We start from the raw sequence: 18533 nt of genomic DNA on the forward strand, positions 1-18533 counted from the left end.
TATATACAGGGGGTACCGGTTAGTCGAGGTAATATGTACATGTAGATAGGATGGTGGAGGGGGGTGGGGTCAATGCAAATAGTCCAGGTAGCCATTTGGTTAGCTGTTCAGGAGTCTTATGGCTTGGGGGTAGAAGGTGTTAAGAAGCCTTTTGGACCTAGACTTGGTGCTCCGGTACCGCTTGCCGGTATGTCCAGGTGGGAAAGTGCAGTGTGAATTGCAATAGAGATTGTATCATCTGTTGGGGCTGTATGCAAATTGGAGTGGGTCTATAGTTTCTGGGATAATGGTGTTGATGTGAGCCATGACCAGCCTTTCAAAGCACTTCATGACTAGAGACGTGAGTGCTACGGGTCGGTAGTCATTTAGGCAGGTTACCTTAGTGTTCTTGGGCACAGGGACTATGGTGGTCTGCTAAAAACATGTTGGTATTACAGACTCAGTCAGGAACAGGTTGAAAATGTAAGTGAAGACACTTGCCAGTTGGTCAGCGCATGCTCGGAGTACACGTCCTGGTAATCCGTCTGTTGACCTGTTTAAAGATCTTACTCACATCGGCTACGGAGACCGTGATCATACAGTCGTCCGGAACAGCTGGTGCTCTCATGCATGCTTCAGAGTTGCTTGCCTCGAAGCGCGCATAGAAGTAATGTTGCTCGTCTGGTAAGCTCGTGTCACTGGGAAGCTCACGGCTGTGCTTCCCTTTATTGTCATCTGACCACTTCCGTATTGAGCAAGTCATTGGTACTTCCTGTTTTAGTTTTTGCTTGTAAGCAGGAATCAGGAGGATAGAGTTATGGTCAGATTTGCCAAATGGAGGGCGAGGGAGAGCTTTGTACTCGTCTCTGTGTGTGGAGTAAAGGTGGTCTAGAGTTTTTTTTCATCTGGTTGCACATGTAACATACAGCTCGTTGAGTGCGGTCTTAGTGCCAGCATCGGTAATGGCGATTTGAGCTACAGTACCAACCAGATGAGTTACAGTACCAACCAGATGAGTTACAGTACCAACCAGATGAGTTACAGTACCAACCAGATGTGTTACAGTACCTACCAGATGAGTTACAGTACCTACCAGATGTGTTACAGTACCTACCAGATGAGTTACAGTACCTACCAGATGAGTTACAGTACCAACCAGATGAGTTACAGTACCAACCAGATGAGTTACAGTACCTACCAGATGAGTTACAGTACCTACCAGATGAGTTACAGTACCTACCAGATGAGTTACAGTACCTACCAGATGAGTTACAGTACCTACCAGATGAGTTACAGTACCTACTAGATGTGTTACAGTACCTACCAGATGTGTTACAGTACCTGTAGATGTGACACATCTACGTCTGGTAATGGCCAATATATGTGTGTATATACACAGTTGTTCTGCTTCCTGACAGTCATTGTATAATATGCTCCATATCAATCAATAGGGTCAGAATGACCTCGTCGACTTACACCAGTGGGAGTAGACAACATGTATCCGTGGAAACGGGCAGAGAATGACAGGTATGTAGACGATACACAGAAATAAGGTCACTTTCTTCTGTCTGGACAGCCCCTGAGAACTAACAGAGATGAGATAAGAAAAGCTATGTTGTCCAATAGGATTACACAAAAAAAAAATGAAAATGTGTCTCTGGCTTACAGAGAAAGTAATTTTTTTTTCATGAATCATTCTTTCAGACTTTATCGGGGTAGAATGAGGCAGTTGGGAATGTTCTGAACATACAAGAGAGGTCTTATAATAGGCCAAAACAAACAGCAGCCTAGTGCTGTGTATTTTAACTTACAAAGACATGACACATCTATATATTCTCATAGATGAGTTACTGGTAGGCTGTGAAGACATAATGTTGTCCACAAGCAGACTGGCTTTCCATTCAGCAACGCTGAGCCTGGGGGATGAGGTTGGCTATGACAACGTTGAGCCTGGGGGATGAGGTTGGCTATGGCAACGCTGAGCCTGGGGGATGAGGTTAGCTATGACAACGCTGAGCCTGGGGGATGAGGTTAGCTATGACAACGCTGAGCCTGGGGGATGAGATTAGCTCTGGCAACGCTGAGCCTGGGGGATGAGGTTAGCTATGACAACGCTGAGCCTGGGGGATGAGGTTGGCCAAGGCAACGCTGAGCCTGGGGGATGAGGTTAGCTATGGCAACGCTGAGCCTGGGGATGAGGTTGGCTATGACAACGCTGAGCCTGGGGGATGAGGTTAGCTATGACAACGCTGAGCCTGGGGGATGAGGTTGGCTATGGCAACGCTGAGCCTGGGGATGAGGTTAGCTATGGCAACGCTGAGCCTGGGGGATGAGGTTAGCTATGACAACGCTGAGCCTGGGGATGAGGTTAGCTATGACAACGCTGAGCCTGGGGGATGAGGTTGGCTATGGCAACGCTGAGCCTGGGGGATGAGGTTAGCTATGGCAACGCTGAGCCTGGGGATGAGGTTAGCTATGGCAACGCTGAGCCTGGGGGATGAGGTTAGCTATGGCAACGCTGAGCCTGGGGGATGAGGTTAGCTATGACAACGCTGAGCCTGGGGGATAGGTTGGCTATGGCAACGCTGAGCCTGGGGATGAGGTTAGCTATGGCAACGCTGAGCCTGGGGGATGAGGTTAGCTATGACAACGCTGAGCCTGGGGATGAGGTTAGCTATGACAACGCTGAGCCTGGGGGATGAGGTTGGCTATGGCAACGCTGACAGGAGGGCAAATACAGTCGTATAGGCTGTGACTTACTAGAGTGACTGTTCACTTGAACCAGTTGTCAGTTTGTTGTGTAACTTCTTCTTTTCAGGGGGTTGCCTTGGTTACCTTGATGTCCATGGTCTTGGTTTCATTTTCAGTATCTCTTTTCCTCATTTTGAAGTGTAAACTGCAGAGATCTTGACTTTGGGCCAGACATAGGAGAGAACGCGTAGGTGTACTTTCTGATGACATTGAAGGATTGTGAACTTTGAGGTGAAGGGTGGTCTATGTGCAATAGGAAGCAATATTATGATTGGCTCACAAAAGTTATTAAAAGGTCAACATGTTGATTAGGCTAAACACACACACGCACGCACGCACGCACGCACGCACACACACACACACACACACACACACAGGGATATGTAGTATGAGTGCTGTTTGATAACAGCAGGCTACAGAGGGGAGGGCAGTCAACAGGCCTAATAATTATCATTATGTCAAGGAAAGGGAATGGCAGTCAGCTATTCATGTCACTGACTCTCCCTTATCTGTGTAGACTTATTATACACATCTGAAGACATTCTCATGCCAAAATTAAAGTAACTTTTGTTCAATTAAGTTTTCAATGTTATGAATGAAAGCATGTTTTACTTCAACCCATGACTTATTTGTCATGTTTAATCATTTATTTGCAAAGGATGATATGTGTGTGTGTATATATATATATATATATATTTGACATAAAAGCTATTTTGAAACAATGACAGTTTTAAACAGATGCATTGGCCTTGAAGAGCAATGTTTTAATATCAAATGGGCGCGTCTTTGGATACTTGGATACTTTGTCTGGTGCGCCCTTGGATACTTGGATACTTTGTCTGGTGCGCCCTTGGATACTTGGATACTTTGGCTGGTGCGCCCTTGGATACTTGGATACTTTGGCTGGTGCGCCTTTGGATACTTGGATACTTTGGCTGGTGCGCCTTTGGATACTTGGATACTTTGGCTGGTGCGCCTTTGGATACTTGGATACTTTGGCTGGTGCGCCTTTGGATACTTGGATACTTTGGCTGGTGCGCCTTTGGATACTTGGATACTTTGGCTGGTGCGCCTTTGGATACTTGGATACTTTGGCTGGTGCGCCTTTGGATACTTGGATACTTTGGCTGGTGCGCCCTTGGATACTTGGATACTTTGGCTGGTGCGCCCTTGGATACTTGGATACTTTGGCTGGTGCGCCCTTGGATACTTGGATACTCCTCGCGTACTCTCTCCTCTCTCCTCGCCTCCTTCTCAAAACCCATTGGAGGAGAAGGTCAGAGGGGCGGGACCTATTTTACACACCATTACAACACTGTACATAGCCATAATATGACATTTGCAATGTCTCTATTCTTTTGAAACGTTTTGTGTAATGTTTACTGTACCCTTTTTTATTCTTTATTTCACTTTGTTTATTATCTATTTAACGGGTTTTGTTTTCCCATGCCAATAAAGCCTTTGAATGTAATTGAGATGAGAGAGGACGCGAAGAGTGTTCAATTGAGATTCTCCCAATGACTGAATCACGTCGTATTGAGAATCTACCAATGACGACATCCGTACGACTCGAGTGCATTTCAACGCGTCACCAACCCTTCCTCCCTGAAGAGCGTTTCAAAATCTGAAAGGAGAGGCAGCAGGATGCAGAAGGCATTTTAGCGTACTGAACAAGAACAAACCGTTTTTTACAACGAAATAATAATTCAAGTAAGCCAATCGTGACACGCCACCCCAAAACAAGAAGTTTAATCATCAAGTTTCCTAAAGTTTTTTGAGGGGGGGGGCACAAAATAGCACAGACAGAACGTTGTTGGGAAACTTTTGTAGCGGGCTCCCTAAAACACGACCAGAGAGGAGGAAGAGGCATCCTCCGAGTCAGTGGAGTTGCTGTGGGTAAGTCTGTAGCAATTTTTAACATATCTATTATTTCAAAACATGTCAACTTCATTACATACCAGGCTTGTAGGCAACGACCCCCCCCCCCCCAAAAAAAGGTAATACAAATTAAACGGTGTGGTTTAGTTCTTACACGCCTCCGAAGACATTTCAACATGTTCTTCATGCAGCGCCCTGGTTTTCGCTTTCTTCAACCCTATTTTCCTTGTCTGCAAATCGACATTACTAAACTGTTAGACTTTTCCAAAGCATTATCGTCACAAAAAAAGTATCTTGACAGAAATGCGCCAGTCGTGCGTGCCTCGTTACAATGCATCGATGTTCCAATCGTCACGTTTTGAACAAGGTAACAAGCAGAATTTAGTCTGGTTACTTTGTTGCAACATGTTAATGAAAGCGAGTCACTGCATGGATCATTTGGCTCTCTGTCCTTTGACCTTCGCTAACTCCCCAGGGAAAGTAGAGTGTGCGTGTACATACACAAAAGTATGTGGACACCCCTTCAAATTTGTGGATTCGGCTACTTCAGCCACACCCGTTGTTGACCGGTGTATAAAATCGAGCACACAGCCATGCAATCTCCATAGACAAACACTGGCAGTAGAATGGCGTTACTGAAGAGCTCAGTGACACATTTTCAACGTGGCAAGGTCTTCGAATGCCCTGCTAGAGCTGCCGCGGTCAACTGTAAGGGCTGTTATTGTGAAGTGGAAATGTCTAGGTGCAACAATGGCTCAGCCGTGAAGTGGTAGGCCACATGTAGCGCGTAAAAATCATCTGTCCTCGGTTGCAACACTCACTATCAAGTTCCAAACTGCCTCGAAGCAAGAGAACTGTTCGTCAGGAGCATCGTGAAAGTGGGTTTCCGTGGCTGAGTGGCTGCACACAAGCCTAACATCACCACCAGATGTTATTGGTCACATACACACGGTTAGCAGATGTTATTGGTCACAGGGTTAGCAGATGTTATTGGTCACAGGGTTAGCAGATGTTATTGGTCACAGGGTTAGCAGATGTTATTGGTCACATACACAGGGTTAGCAGATGTTATTGGTCACAGGGTTAGCAGATGTTATTGGTCACAGGGTTAGCAGATGTTATTGGTCACAGGGTTAGCAGATGTTATTGGTCACATACACATGGTTAGCAGATGTTATTGGTCACATGGTTAGCAGATGTTATTGCGAGTGTAGGGAAATGCTTGCGCTTCTAGTTTTGACAGTGCAGCAATATCTAACGTCATCTAACAATTCCAAAACAACTACCTAATACACACAAATATAAGTAAAGGGATGGAATAACAATATATACTTATAAATATATGGATGAGCGATGGCCGAGCGGCATAGGCAAGATGCAAAAGATGGAATAAATTACATATGGGATGAGTAATGCAAGATATGTAAACATTATTAAAGTGACTAGTGATCCATTTATTAGTGGCCAATGATTTCAAGTCTGTATGTTGGCAGCAGCCTCTCTGTTTTAGTGATGGCTGTTTAACAGTCTGATGGCCTTGAGATAGAAGCTGTTTTTCATTCTCTCGGTCGCAGCTTTGATGCACCATACGCAATGCCAAGTGTTTGCTGGTGTGGCGTAAACCTCGCCGCCATTGGACTCTGGAGCAGTGGAAACGTGTACTCTGGAGTGATGAATCACGCTCACCATCTGTCAGTCCAACGGATGAATCTGGGTTTGACGGATACCAGGAGAACGCTACCTGCCCCAATGCATATTGCCAACTGTAAAGTTTGGTGGAGGAGGAATAATGGTCTGGGGATGTTTTTCATGGTTCGGGCTCGGCCCCTCAGTTCCGGTGAAGGGAAATCTTAACGCTACGGCATACAATGATATTCCAGACAATTCTGTGCTTTGTTGAAACGGTTTTGGAAGGCATTTTCCTGTTTCAGCATGACAATGCCTCCGTGCACAAAACGAGGTCCATACAGAAATGGTTCATAGAGGTCAATGTGGAAGAACTTGACTGGCCTGCACAGAGCCCTGACCTCAACTCCATCGAACACATTTGGGATGATTTGGGGGATGAATTAGAACGCCCATAGCGAGCCAGGCCTAATCGCCCAACATCAGTGCCCGACCTCACAAATGCTCTTGTGACTGAATGGAAGCAAGTCCCTGCAGCAATGTTACAACATCTAGTGGAAAGCCTTCCCAGAAGAGTGGAGGCTGTTATAGCAGCAAAGGGGGGAAACCAACTCCATATTAATGCCATGATTTTGGAATGAGATGTTCAATGAGCAGGTGTCCACATACTTTTGGTCAAGTAGTCTCCTGGATGGGTCATATTAGAGGTAGATTAGTTTAATTTCACTACTTCCTGTAATTGTATTATAATGACAGTCTTATCAGAGCATGGTAATTTTGTTTTGGCAACATTCACCGTTCAGTTTAACGCTCACATGATAGTGTAGTTTTAAAAAAATATTTATTTAACCTTTATTTAACTAGGCAAGTCAGTTAATAACAAATTCTTATTTTCAATGACGGCCTAGGGACAGTTTTACCTTGTCAGCTCGGGGATTCGATCTTACATCCTTTCGGTTACTAGTCCAGCGCTCTAACCACTAGGCTACCTGCCGCCCCTACACTCTAACCACTAGGCTACTTGCCGCCCCTACACTCTAACCACTAGGCTACACTCTAACCACTAGGCTACCTGCCGCCCCTACACTCTAACCACTAGGCTACCTGCCACGCCATGGTATACCTATGAAACAGTCATTTCTTACATTTAATTACTTGGGTATTATGCTCTAGGTTGTGTTATGTTATACATCTGTTTGTACTGGCCTTGTGCTGAGGGCTTGTTGCCCCTGTTTGTACTGGCCTTGTGCTGAGGGCTTGTTGCCCCTGTTTGTACTGGCCTTGTGCTGAGGGCTTGTTGCCCCTGTTTGTACTGGCCTTGTGCTGAGGGCTTGTTGCCCCTGTTTGTACTGGCCTTGTGCTGAGGGCTTGTTGCCCCTGTTTGTACTGGCCTTGTGCTGAGGGCTTGTTGCCCCTGTTTGTACTGGCCTTGTGCTGAGGGCTTGTTGCCCCTGTTTGTACTGGCCTTGTGCTGAGGGCTTGTTGCCCCTGTTTGTACTGGCCTTGTGCTGAGGGCTTGTTGCCCCTGTTTGTACTGGCATTGTGCTGAGGGCTTGTTGCGCCTGTTGCCATGGATATGTTCAATCAACACACAGATGTTGTTTAATGAAGACTGGCCCTGGTGACAATGTAAATCATTCACATTGAAATGATACTAGTAGACCTTTTGTGAGAGGTGTGTGTCTACTTGGTTAGACCTATCTGAAACAATAACGCATGCTTAAATAAGTTTATGTGCAACTGTTACTCTGGGTCACAAATGGTGCACTTTTCCATATTATGTATTGGACCACCTATGGGCCCTGGTCTAAAGTAGTGCACTATATAGTGCTGTTTGGAACATAGCCTTAGTCTATTGTCTGACATGATGATTCTGAACCATCACTGGAATCTCTGACATGAGGATTCTGAACCATCACTGGAATCTCTGACATGATGATTCTGAACCATCGCCCGGAATCTCTGACATGATGATTCTGAACCATCGCTGGAATCTCTGACGTGATGATTCTGAACCATCGCCCGGAATCTCTGACATGATGATTCTGAACCATCGCCCGGAATCTCTGACATGATGGTTCTGAACCATCGCTGGAATCTCTGACATGATGATTCTGAACCATCGCCCGGAATCTCTGACATGATGATTCTGAACCATCGCTGGAATCTCTGACATGATGGTTCTGAACCATCGCCGGAATCTCTGACATGAGGATTCTGAACCATCACCGGAATCTCTGACATGAGGATTCTGAACCATCGCTGGAATCTCTGACATGATGGTTCTGAACCATCGCTGGAATCTCTGACATGATGGTTCTGAACCATCGCTGGAATCTCTGACATGATGGTTCTGAACCATCGCCGGAATATCTGACATGATGATTCTGAACCATCACTGGAATCTCTGACATGATGATTCTGAACCATCGCTGGAATCTCTGACATGATGATTCTGAACCATCGCTGGAATCTCTGACATGATGATTCTGAACCATCACTGGAATCTCTGACATGATGATTCTGAACCATCGCTGGAATCTCTGACATGATGATTCTGAACCATCGCTGGAATCTCTGACGTGATGATTCTGAACCATCGCCCGGAATCTCTGACATGATGATTCTGAACCATCGCCCGGAATCTCTGACATGATGATTCTGAACCATCGCTGGAATCTCTGCTAGCGAAGAGCTCATTGAATATACCTACTGGCCAGGGATGACCAATACACCTGATGCAGCGGGTGTCCAGATTTGAAATCTAATCCGTTTATTTGTCCCGTACACAGATTAGCAGATGGCTCCAGCAGTGCAGTAAATGTCTAACAGTACAATACATGTTTGTGTTTTTCTCTCACAAAAACAGAGATTAAGAAACGTCAGAGGGAGCAATACCAGAGTCTAGAAGACGTTTGTGTATATAATATGAGTAGGAAAAGCTATGCAGTAGCTGGCTGAGCGATTTTGATCATAGTGTGCACATATATAAAGTAATCCATTAGCATAATTTCTCCGATTTAAATTCAATTTTAACAATGTAATGTTGCAGGAATGCTAATCATATCTGTTTCTAAGTACAGACACAATTTCAGAACAATAAATCTATGTTAACATTATTAAAATGACCAGTGTTCAATGACTCTACATAGTGCATTCGGTGGGTATTTCAGACCCCATAACTTTTTTTCATATTTTGATACGTTACAGCTTTATTCTCAAATTGATTCGATAACCACTCAGTGTGAAAGGGAAACATGTCATGCTCTGATCCAGTGGAAACGTCATAAAAGAGGCTTCTTATCAGTGGAATCTGGAATCTCTGACATGTGCTTGACTTGGATTGAAATAGGTTCCGGTACTCATTTTGGTTGCTGGTACTGTATATGTTTAGGTGCAGGAGCTCCACAATATTTAAGCTAATATTCTATAAGAGGAACAGGAACTCAAGCAGTAGAACATTTGAGGTGCCGGTACTCAGCTCGGGTGAGCTCCTGCCCAAGTCAAGCACTTGCGCAAATAACCTACAGTTGTGTCTGTCCGGAGCTCACTGCCACGGGAAACTTTGAGGGCCCAGAATATTTGATACAATGTTGCAAGTTTGCTAACATCAGCTTCAGGCCTGACCCAAGTTAATAGTTGATACAGTGTTTAAAGTTCGTTGCAGACAGGCCATGTGTAGCCAATGTGATTGATTTATAGGCAAATTAAATTTTTATCAGGATGTTTTCTACCTGCAGGCTGCAATGTTTTTATTTGTTGGCTGTATGTGGGCTATTTTTAAACAGTTGGCAATAGAAGTTACCTTTTTTTGGTTTATCATTTTCATTTAGATTTTTTTTAGATAGAATTTTGATTAACTTCATGGCAGTGATTTGAGATATGAAAACGTTTATTATATGAAACTGTTTCACGAAAATGTGCCGATAAACAATTAACTGGCATGCAGATTGGTAGAAAGGTTACCGATTCCTCTTGTAGCCTATTACCGGCAACTTCAGGAGAGTAACGGCAGAATCTGCGAAAGCCTGCAGGAGGAGAATAGTTGGGTCAGGTGAAGTATTATTATTATTTTTAATTCTGATTATCTAGATCTCTGGCACCCTCTTGAGGCATCAAACATCAAGCTTAATGCATCAGACAAGCTCAATGCATATAGTTTGATTTTATTAACACAGGTGTCTATATATATATGGAAAAACACATTTAAAAAATGTTGAGCAATCGATTGGTCGAAAGAACAGATTACTTTTGGTTGGACAGCCCTAGTCTGGAGTCCCTGCCATGTGTCTGAGTCGTTGAACTAACTGCGACTCGTTTTTCCCCTTTGATTGCCTTAAACGTCATAGCTTGTCTGTTTGTACATGTCCTTGTTCCGAGTCACCTTGCCCCGGTTAAATTCTGTGGTTTGCACTTTCAGTTTTTCGCAAATATCGCCATCTATCCACGTTTTTTTTGGTTTGGATGAGTTCTAATTGTCATAGTAGGAACAACATCCTCTTATCCTCTTCCTGATAAACCAGTCAGTGTTTACGTCGATACTATTCCCAGAGGTGACCCGGAACATTTCCCAGTCTGCTTGATCAAAACAGACCTGAAGCATAGATTCTGAAAGGTCAGACTAAATGTTGAACAGTTCTTACCACGGATGATTCCTGTTTCCGTTTCTGCTTGAGGGCTTTGTAGCCCTCCCGGAAGGGAGATTAAAACCTCTTATGGTTCCCCCTGCTCCAGTCTGCTCTGCCTTGGTCCTGATTCTGTCAATCTACAGCCACAATGACCCACTGCAGGGATACAACCAAGGACCTTATTGAGCTACAAGTCTATTTTACTGACCTCTTGGTGCCTACTAGAAACATCTAAAGACAGTAGTTGTTGAGGTTGTAAAGGAATCCATTGAAGTAAAGTGTCAAGTCTGGGTTCGCATCCACAAAGTGTCTCAGAGTAGAAGTGCTGATCTAGGATCAGTTTAGCCTTTTAGATCAGAATGAAGGAGGGTGTATGGACAGATCCTAGATCAGAATGAATGAGGGTGTATGGACAGATCCTAGATCAGAATGAATGAGGGTATATGGACAGATCCTAGATCAGAATGAATGAGGGTATATGGACAGATCCTAGATCAGAATGAATGAGGGGTATATGGACAGATCCTAGATCAGAATGAATGAGGGGTATATGGACAGATCCTAGATCAGAATGAATGAGGGGTATATGGACAGATCCTAGATCAGAATGAATGAGGGGTATATGGACAGATCCTAGATCAGAATGAATGAGGGGTATATGGACAGATCCTAGATCAGAATGAATGAGGGGTATATGGACAGATCCTAGATCAGAATGAATGAGGGGTATATGGACAGATCCTAGATCAGAATGAATGAGGGGTATATGGACAGATCCTAGATCAGAATGAATGAGGGGTATATGGACAGATCCTAGATCAGAATGAATGAGGGGTATATGGACAGATCCTAGATCAGAATGAATGAGGGGTATATGGACAGATCCTAGATCAGAATGAATGAGGGGTATATGGACAGATCCTAGATCAGAATGAATGAGGGGTATATGGACAGATCCTAGATCAGAATGAATGAGGGGTATATGGACAGATCCTAGATCAGAATGAATGAGGGGTATATGGACAGATCCTAGATCAGAATGAATGAGGGGTATATGGACAGATCCTAGATCAGAATGAATGAGGGGTATATGGACAGATCCTAGATCAGAATGAATGAGGGGTATATGGACAGATCCTAGATCAGAATGAATGAGGGGTATATGGACAGATCCTAGATCAGAATGAATGAGGGGTATATGGACAGATCCTAGATCAGAATGAATGAGGGGTATATGGACAGATCCTAGATCAGAACTTTTACTCTGGGACACTTTGTGGATACAGGCCCCTGGTCTTTGTGGTGTGTTTTTTACTGTGATGTTATGGGGGTAGCTGACTAGCTGGGGTATGGGATTAATGTGTGATCTTCTGACCATAATGCTAATCTAAAGCTAACGGCATGGTTCGCTTGAATGAGATTCGCTGCTGAGACTTGCAGAAGCTGAATACTGACTATGGGTTTGGACAGCCCATTGTCTTTGAGTTGAATGGGTGGGTAGCCCCGGTCTAGGAGGAGGGGGACACCTGGCTAATACACACTTTATATGAAGTACCATAATGATGTCACTATGACAACGAGCAGCTGGTTATGGTGGTAGTCTATCTACACCGTGTGTGTGTGTGTGTGTGTGTGTGTGTGTGTGATGCTTCCTTTGTCTGACATGATTGAAATGGACTTGGTCAGATTTTTGTGACCATTAGTCCATTATCTATATTGATATTGAGTCTATGATTTTTAAACAGATGTGTCTTTTTGATTTTATTGTTGTCTATCTCGACTTCAGTTAAAGCTGTCTGGGCATAATCCTGATACAGATGAAATAACCTGTTTTTAAATAAAGTTTTTAAATTCGTATACTATGCCCTATGGGCCCTGGTCAAAAGTAGTGCACTATATAGGGATTTGGGTTGCGGCCCTGGTTTTGCCATCCAGTAAGGCTGATTGGATTACTTTCCTCTCAACCACATGATGACGCTGTGTAGTGGCAGTAGATCAACATCCCAGCAGCAGGTACAGGCTGGAGGGGGTGGAGGGGAGGTTCTGGTTAGACTGGGTGGAGGGGGAGGTTCTGGTTAGACTGGGTGGAGGGGGAGGTTCTGGTTAGACTGGGTGGAGGGGGAGGTTCTGGTTAGACTGGGGGGAGGTTCTGGTTAGACTGGGGGGAGGTTCTGGTTAGACTGGGGGGAGGTTCTGGTTAGACTGGGGGGAGGTTCTGGTTAGACTGGGGGGAGGGGGAGGTTCTGGTTAGACTGGGGGGAGGGGGAGGTTCTGGTTAGACTGGGGGGGGGGGGAGGTTCTGGTTAGACTGGGGGGGGGGGGAGGTTCTGGTTAGACTGGGTGGAGGGGGAGGTTCTGGTTAGACTGGGTGGAGGGGGAGGTTCTGGTTAGACTGGGTGGAGGGGGAGGTTCTGGTTAGACTGGGTGGAGGGGGAGGTTCTGGTTAGACTGGGTGGAGGGGGAGGTTCTGGTTAGACTGGGTGGAGGGGGAGGTTCTGGTTAGACTGGGTGGAGGGGGAGGTTCTGGTTAGACTGGGTGGAGGGGGAGGTTCTGGTTAGACTGGGTGGAGGGGGAGGTTCTGGTTAGACTGGGTGGAGGGGGAGGTTCTGGTTAGACTGGGTGGAGGGGGAGGTTCTGGTTAGACTGGGTGGAGGGGGAGGTTCTGGTTAGACTGGGTGGAGGGGGAGGTTCTGGTTAGACTGGGTGGAGGGGGAGGTTCTGGTTAGACTGGGTGGAGGGGGAGGTTCTGGTTAGACTGGGTGGAGGGGGAGGTTCTGGTTAGACTGGGTGGAGGGGGAGGTTCTGGTTAGACTGGGTGGAGGGGGAGGTTCTGGTTAGACTGGGTGGAGGGGGAGGTTCTGGTTAGACTGGGTGGAGGGGGAGGTTCTGGTTAGACTGGGTGGAGGGGGAGGTTCTGGTTAGACTGGGTGGAGGGGGAGGTTCTGGTTAGACTGGGTGGAGGGGGAGGTTCTGGTTAGACTGGGTGGAGGGGGAGGTTCTGGTTAGACTGGGTGGAGGGGGAGGTTCTGGTTAGACTGGGTGGAGGGGGAGGTTCTGGTTAGACTGGGTGGAGGGGGAGGTTCTGGTTAGACTGGGTGGAGGGGGAGGTTCTGGTTAGACTGGGTGGAGGGGGAGGTTCTGGTTAGACTGGGTGGAGGGGGAGGTTCTGGTTAGACTGGGTGGAGGGGGAGGTTCTGGTTAGACTGGGTGGAGGGGGAGGTTCTGGTTAGACTGGGTGGAGGGGGAGGTTCTGGTTAGACTGGGTGGAGGGGGAGGTTCTGGTTAGACTGGGTGGAGGGGGAGGTTCTGGTTAGACTGGGTGGAGGGGGAGGTTCTGGTTAGACTGGGTGGAGGGGGAGGTTCTGGTTAGACTGGGTGGAGGGGGAGGTTCTGGTTAGACTGGGTGGAGGGGGAGGTTCTGGTTAGACTGGGTGGAGGGGGAGGTTCTGGTTAGACTGGGTGGAGGGGGAGGTTCTGGTTAGACTGGGTGGAGGGGGAGGTTCTGGTTAGACTGGGTGGAGGGGGAGGTTCTGGTTAGACTGGGTGGAGGGGGAGGTTCTGGTTAGACTGGGTGGAGGGGGAGGTTCTGGTTAGACTGGGTGGAGGGGGAGGTTCTGGTTAGACTGGGTGGAGGGGGAGGTTCTGGTTAGACTGGGTGGAGGGGGAGGTTCTGGTTAGACTGGGTGGAGGGGGAGGTTCTGGTTAGACTGGGTGGAGGGGGAGGTTCTGGTTAGACTGGGTGGAGGGGGAGGTTCTGGTTAGACTGGGTGGAGGGGGAGGTTCTGGTTAGACTGGGTGGAGGGGGAGGTTCTGGTTAGACTGGGTGGAGGGGGAGGTTCTGGTTAGACTGGGTGGAGGGGGAGGTTCTGGTTAGACTGGGTGGAGGGGGAGGTTCTGGTTAGACTGGGTGGAGGGGGAGGTTCTGGTTAGACTGGGTGGAGGGGGAGGTTCTGGTTAGACTGGGTGGAGGGGGAGGTTCTGGTTAGACTGGGTGGAGGGGGAGGTTCTGGTTAGACTGGGTGGAGGGGGAGGTTCTGGTTAGACTGGGTGGAGGGGGAGGTTCTGGTTAGACTGGGTGGAGGGGGAGGTTCTGGTTAGACTGGGTGGAGGGGGAGGTTCTGGTTAGACCGGGTGGAGGGGGAGGTTCTGGTTAGACCGGGTGGAGGGGGAGGTTCTGGTTAGACTGGGTGGAGGGGGAGGTTCTGGTTAGACTGGGTGGAGGGGGAGGTTCTGGTTAGACTGGGTGGAGGGGGAGGTTCTGGTTAGACTGGGTGGAGGGGGAGGTTCTGGTTAGACCTGGGTGGAGGGGGAGGTTCTGGTTAGACTGGGTGGAGGGGGAGGTTCTGGTTAGACCGGGGGGAGGGGGAGGTTCTGGTTAGACCGGGGGGAGGGGGAGGTTCTGGTTAGACCGGGGGGAGGGGGAGGTTCTGGTTAGACCGGGGGGAGGGGGAGGTTCTGGTTAGACCGGGGGGAGGGGGGAGGTTCTGGTTAGACTTGGTGGAGGGGGAGGTTCTGGTTAGACTTGGTGGAGGGGGAGGTTCTGGTTAGACTTGGTGGAGGGGGAGGTTCTGGTTAGACTTGGTGGAGGGGGAGGTTCTGGTTAGACTTGGTGGAGGGGGAGGTTCTGGTTAGACTTGGTGGAGGGGGAGGTTCTGGTTAGACTTGGTGGAGGGGGAGGTTCTGGTTAGACTTGGTGGAGGGGGAGGTTCTGGTTAGACCGGGTGGAGGGGAGGTTCTGGTTAGACCGGGGGGAGGGGAGGTTCTGGTTAGACTGGGGGGAGGTTCTGGTTAGACTGGGGGGAGGTTCTGGTTAGACTGGGTGGAGGTTCTGGTTAGACTGGGTGGAGGTTCTGGTTAGACTGGGTGGAGGGGAGGTTCTGGTTAGACCGGGGGGAGGTTCTGGTTAGACCGGGTGGAGGGGAGGTTCTGGTTAGACCGGGGGGAGGTTCTGGTTAGACTGGGTGGAGGGGAGGTTCTGGTTAGACTGGGTGGAGGGGAGGTTCTGGTTAGACTGGGTGGAGGGGAGGTTCTGGTTAGACTGGGGGGAGGTTCTGGTTAGACTGGGGGGAGGTTCTGGTTAGACTGGGTGGAGGTTCTGGTTAGACTGGGTGGAGGGGAGGTTCTGGTTAGACTGGGGGGAGGTTCTGTTTAGACCGGGTGGAGGGGAGGTTCTGTTTGGACCGGGTGGAGGGGAGGTTCTGTTTGGACCGGGTGGAGGGGAGGTTCTGGTTAGACCGGGTGGAGGGGAGGTTCTGGTTAGACCGGGTGGAGGGGAGGTTCTGGTTAGACCGGGTGGAGGGGAGGTTCTGGTTAGACCGGGTGGAGGTTCTGGTTAGACCGGGGGGAGGTTCTGGTTAGACTGGGTGGAGGTTCTGGTTAGACTGGGTGGAGGGGAGGTTCTGGTTAGACTGGGGGGAGGTTCTGTTTAGACCGGGTGGAGGGGGAGGTTCTGGTTAGACCGGGGGGAGGGGGAGGTTCTGGTTAGACCGGGGGGAGGGGGAGGTTCTGGTTAGACTTGGTGGAGGGGGAGGTTCTGGTTAGACTTGGTGGAGGGGGAGGTTCTGGTTAGACTTGGTGGAGGGGGAGGTTCTGGTTAGACTTGGTGGAGGGGGAGGTTCTGGTTAGACTTGGTGGAGGGGGAGGTTCTGGTTAGACCGGGTGGAGGGGAGGTTCTGGTTAGACCGGGGGGAGGTTCTGGTTAGACTGGGTGGAGGGGAGGTTCTGGTTAGACTGGGTGGAGGGGAGGTTCTGGTTAGACTGGGTGGAGGGGAGGTTCTGGTTAGACTGGGTGGAGGGGAGGTTCTGGTTAGACTGGGTGGAGGGGAGGTTCTGGTTAGACTGGGGGGAGGTTCTGGTTAGACTGGGGGGAGGTTCTGGTTAGACTGGGTGGAGGGGAGGTTCTGGTTAGACTGGGGGGAGGTTCTGTTTAGACCGGGTGGAGGGGAGGTTCTGTTTGGACCGGGTGGAGGGGAGGTTCTGTTTGGACCGGGTGGAGGGGAGGTTCTGGTTAGACCGGGTGGAGGGGAGGTTCTGGTTAGACCGGGTGGAGGGGAGGTTCTGGTTAGACCGGGTGGAGGGGAGGTTCTGGTTAGACCGGGTGGAGGTTCTGGTTAGACTGGGGGGAGGTTCTGGTTAGACTGGGTGGAGGTTCTGGTTAGACTGGGTGGAGGGGAGGTTCTGGTTAGACTGGGGGGAGGTTCTGTTTAGACCGGGTGGAGGGGGAGGTTCTGGTTAGACCGGGGGGAGGGGGAGGTTCTGGTTAGACCGGGGGGAGGGGGAGGTTCTGGTTAGACCGGGGGGAGGGGGAGGTTCTGGTTAGACCGGGGGGAGGGGGAGGTTCTGGTTAGACCGGGGGGAGGGGGAGGTTCTGGTTAGACTTGGTGGAGGGGGAGGTTCTGGTTAGACTTGGTGGAGGGGGAGGTTCTGGTTAGACTTGGTGGAGGGGGAGGTTCTGGTTAGACTTGGTGGAGGGGGAGGTTCTGGTTAGACTTGGTGGAGGGGGAGGTTCTGGTTAGACCGGGTGGAGGGGAGGTTCTGGTTAGACCGGGGGGAGGTTCTGGTTAGACTGGGTGGAGGGGAGGTTCTGGTTAGACTGGGTGGAGGGGAGGTTCTGGTTAGACTGGGTGGAGGGGAGGTTCTGGTTAGACTGGGGGGAGGTTCTGGTTAGACTGGGGGGAGGTTCTGGTTAGACTGGGGGGAGGTTCTGGTTAGACTGGGTGGAGGTTCTGGTTAGACTGGGTGGAGGGGAGGTTCTGGTTAGACTGGGGGGAGGTTCTGGTTAGACCGGGTGGAGGGGAGGTTCTGGTTAGACCGGGGGGAGGTTCTGGTTAGACCGGGTGGAGGGGAGGTTCTGGTTAGACTGGGTGGAGGGGAGGTTCTGGTTAGACTGGGTGGAGGGGAGGTTCTGGTTAGACTGGGTGGAGGGGAGGTTCTGGTTAGACTGGGGGGAGGTTCTGGTTAGACTGGGGGGAGGTTCTGGTTAGACTGGGTGGAGGTTCTGGTTAGACTGGGTGGAGGGGAGGTTCTGGTTAGACTGGGGGGAGGTTCTGTTTAGACCGGGTGGAGGGGAGGTTCTGTTTGGACCGGGTGGAGGGGAGGTTCTGTTTGGACCGGGTGGAGGGGAGGTTCTGGTTAGACCGGGTGGAGGGGAGGTTCTGGTTAGACCGGGTGGAGGGGAGGTTCTGGTTAGACCGGGTGGAGGGGAGGTTCTGGTTAGACCGGGTGGAGGGGAGGTTCTGGTTAGACCGGGTGGAGGTTCTGGTTAGACTGGGGGGAGGTTCTGGTTAGACTGGGTGGAGGTTCTGGTTAGACTGGGTGGAGGGGAGGTTCTGGTTAGACTGGGGGGAGGTTCTGTTTAGACCGGGTGGAGGGGAGGTTCTGTTTGGACCGGGTGGAGGGGAGGTTCTGTTTAGACCGGGTGGAGGGGAGGTTCTGGTTAGACCGGGTGGAGGGGAGGTTCTGGTTAGACCGGGTGGAGGGGAGGTTCTGGTTAGACCGGGTGGAGGGGAGGTTCTGGTTAGACCGGGTGGAGGGGAGGTTCTGGTTAGACCGGGTGGAGGGGAGGTTCTGGTTAGACCGGGGGGAGGGGAGGTTCTGGTTAGACCGGGTGGAGGGGAGGTTCTGGTTAGACCGGGTGGAGGGGAGGTTCTGGTTAGACCGGGTGGAGGGGA

At 49.3% G+C, this 18533-nt stretch overlaps 1 protein-coding gene across 1 annotated transcript in view; it reads left to right on the top strand.

Annotated features, from left to right (window-relative positions):
• The first annotated feature begins 4374 nt into the window (after window positions 1–4374).
• LOC120023558 (ninein-like) overlaps window positions 4375–18533 on the top strand; it is a 61671-nt gene continuing 47512 nt past the window's right edge. Inside the window, exon 1 of the mRNA XM_038967589.1 lies at window positions 4375–4626. The gene's annotated coding sequence lies outside the window, so the exon portion shown is untranslated. The remainder of the gene's footprint in view (window positions 4627–18533) is intronic.

Source organism: Salvelinus namaycush, chromosome 28 (genome assembly GCF_016432855.1).
Source record: "Salvelinus namaycush isolate Seneca chromosome 28, SaNama_1.0, whole genome shotgun sequence".
Taxonomy (NCBI): Eukaryota; Metazoa; Chordata; class Actinopteri; order Salmoniformes; family Salmonidae; genus Salvelinus; species Salvelinus namaycush.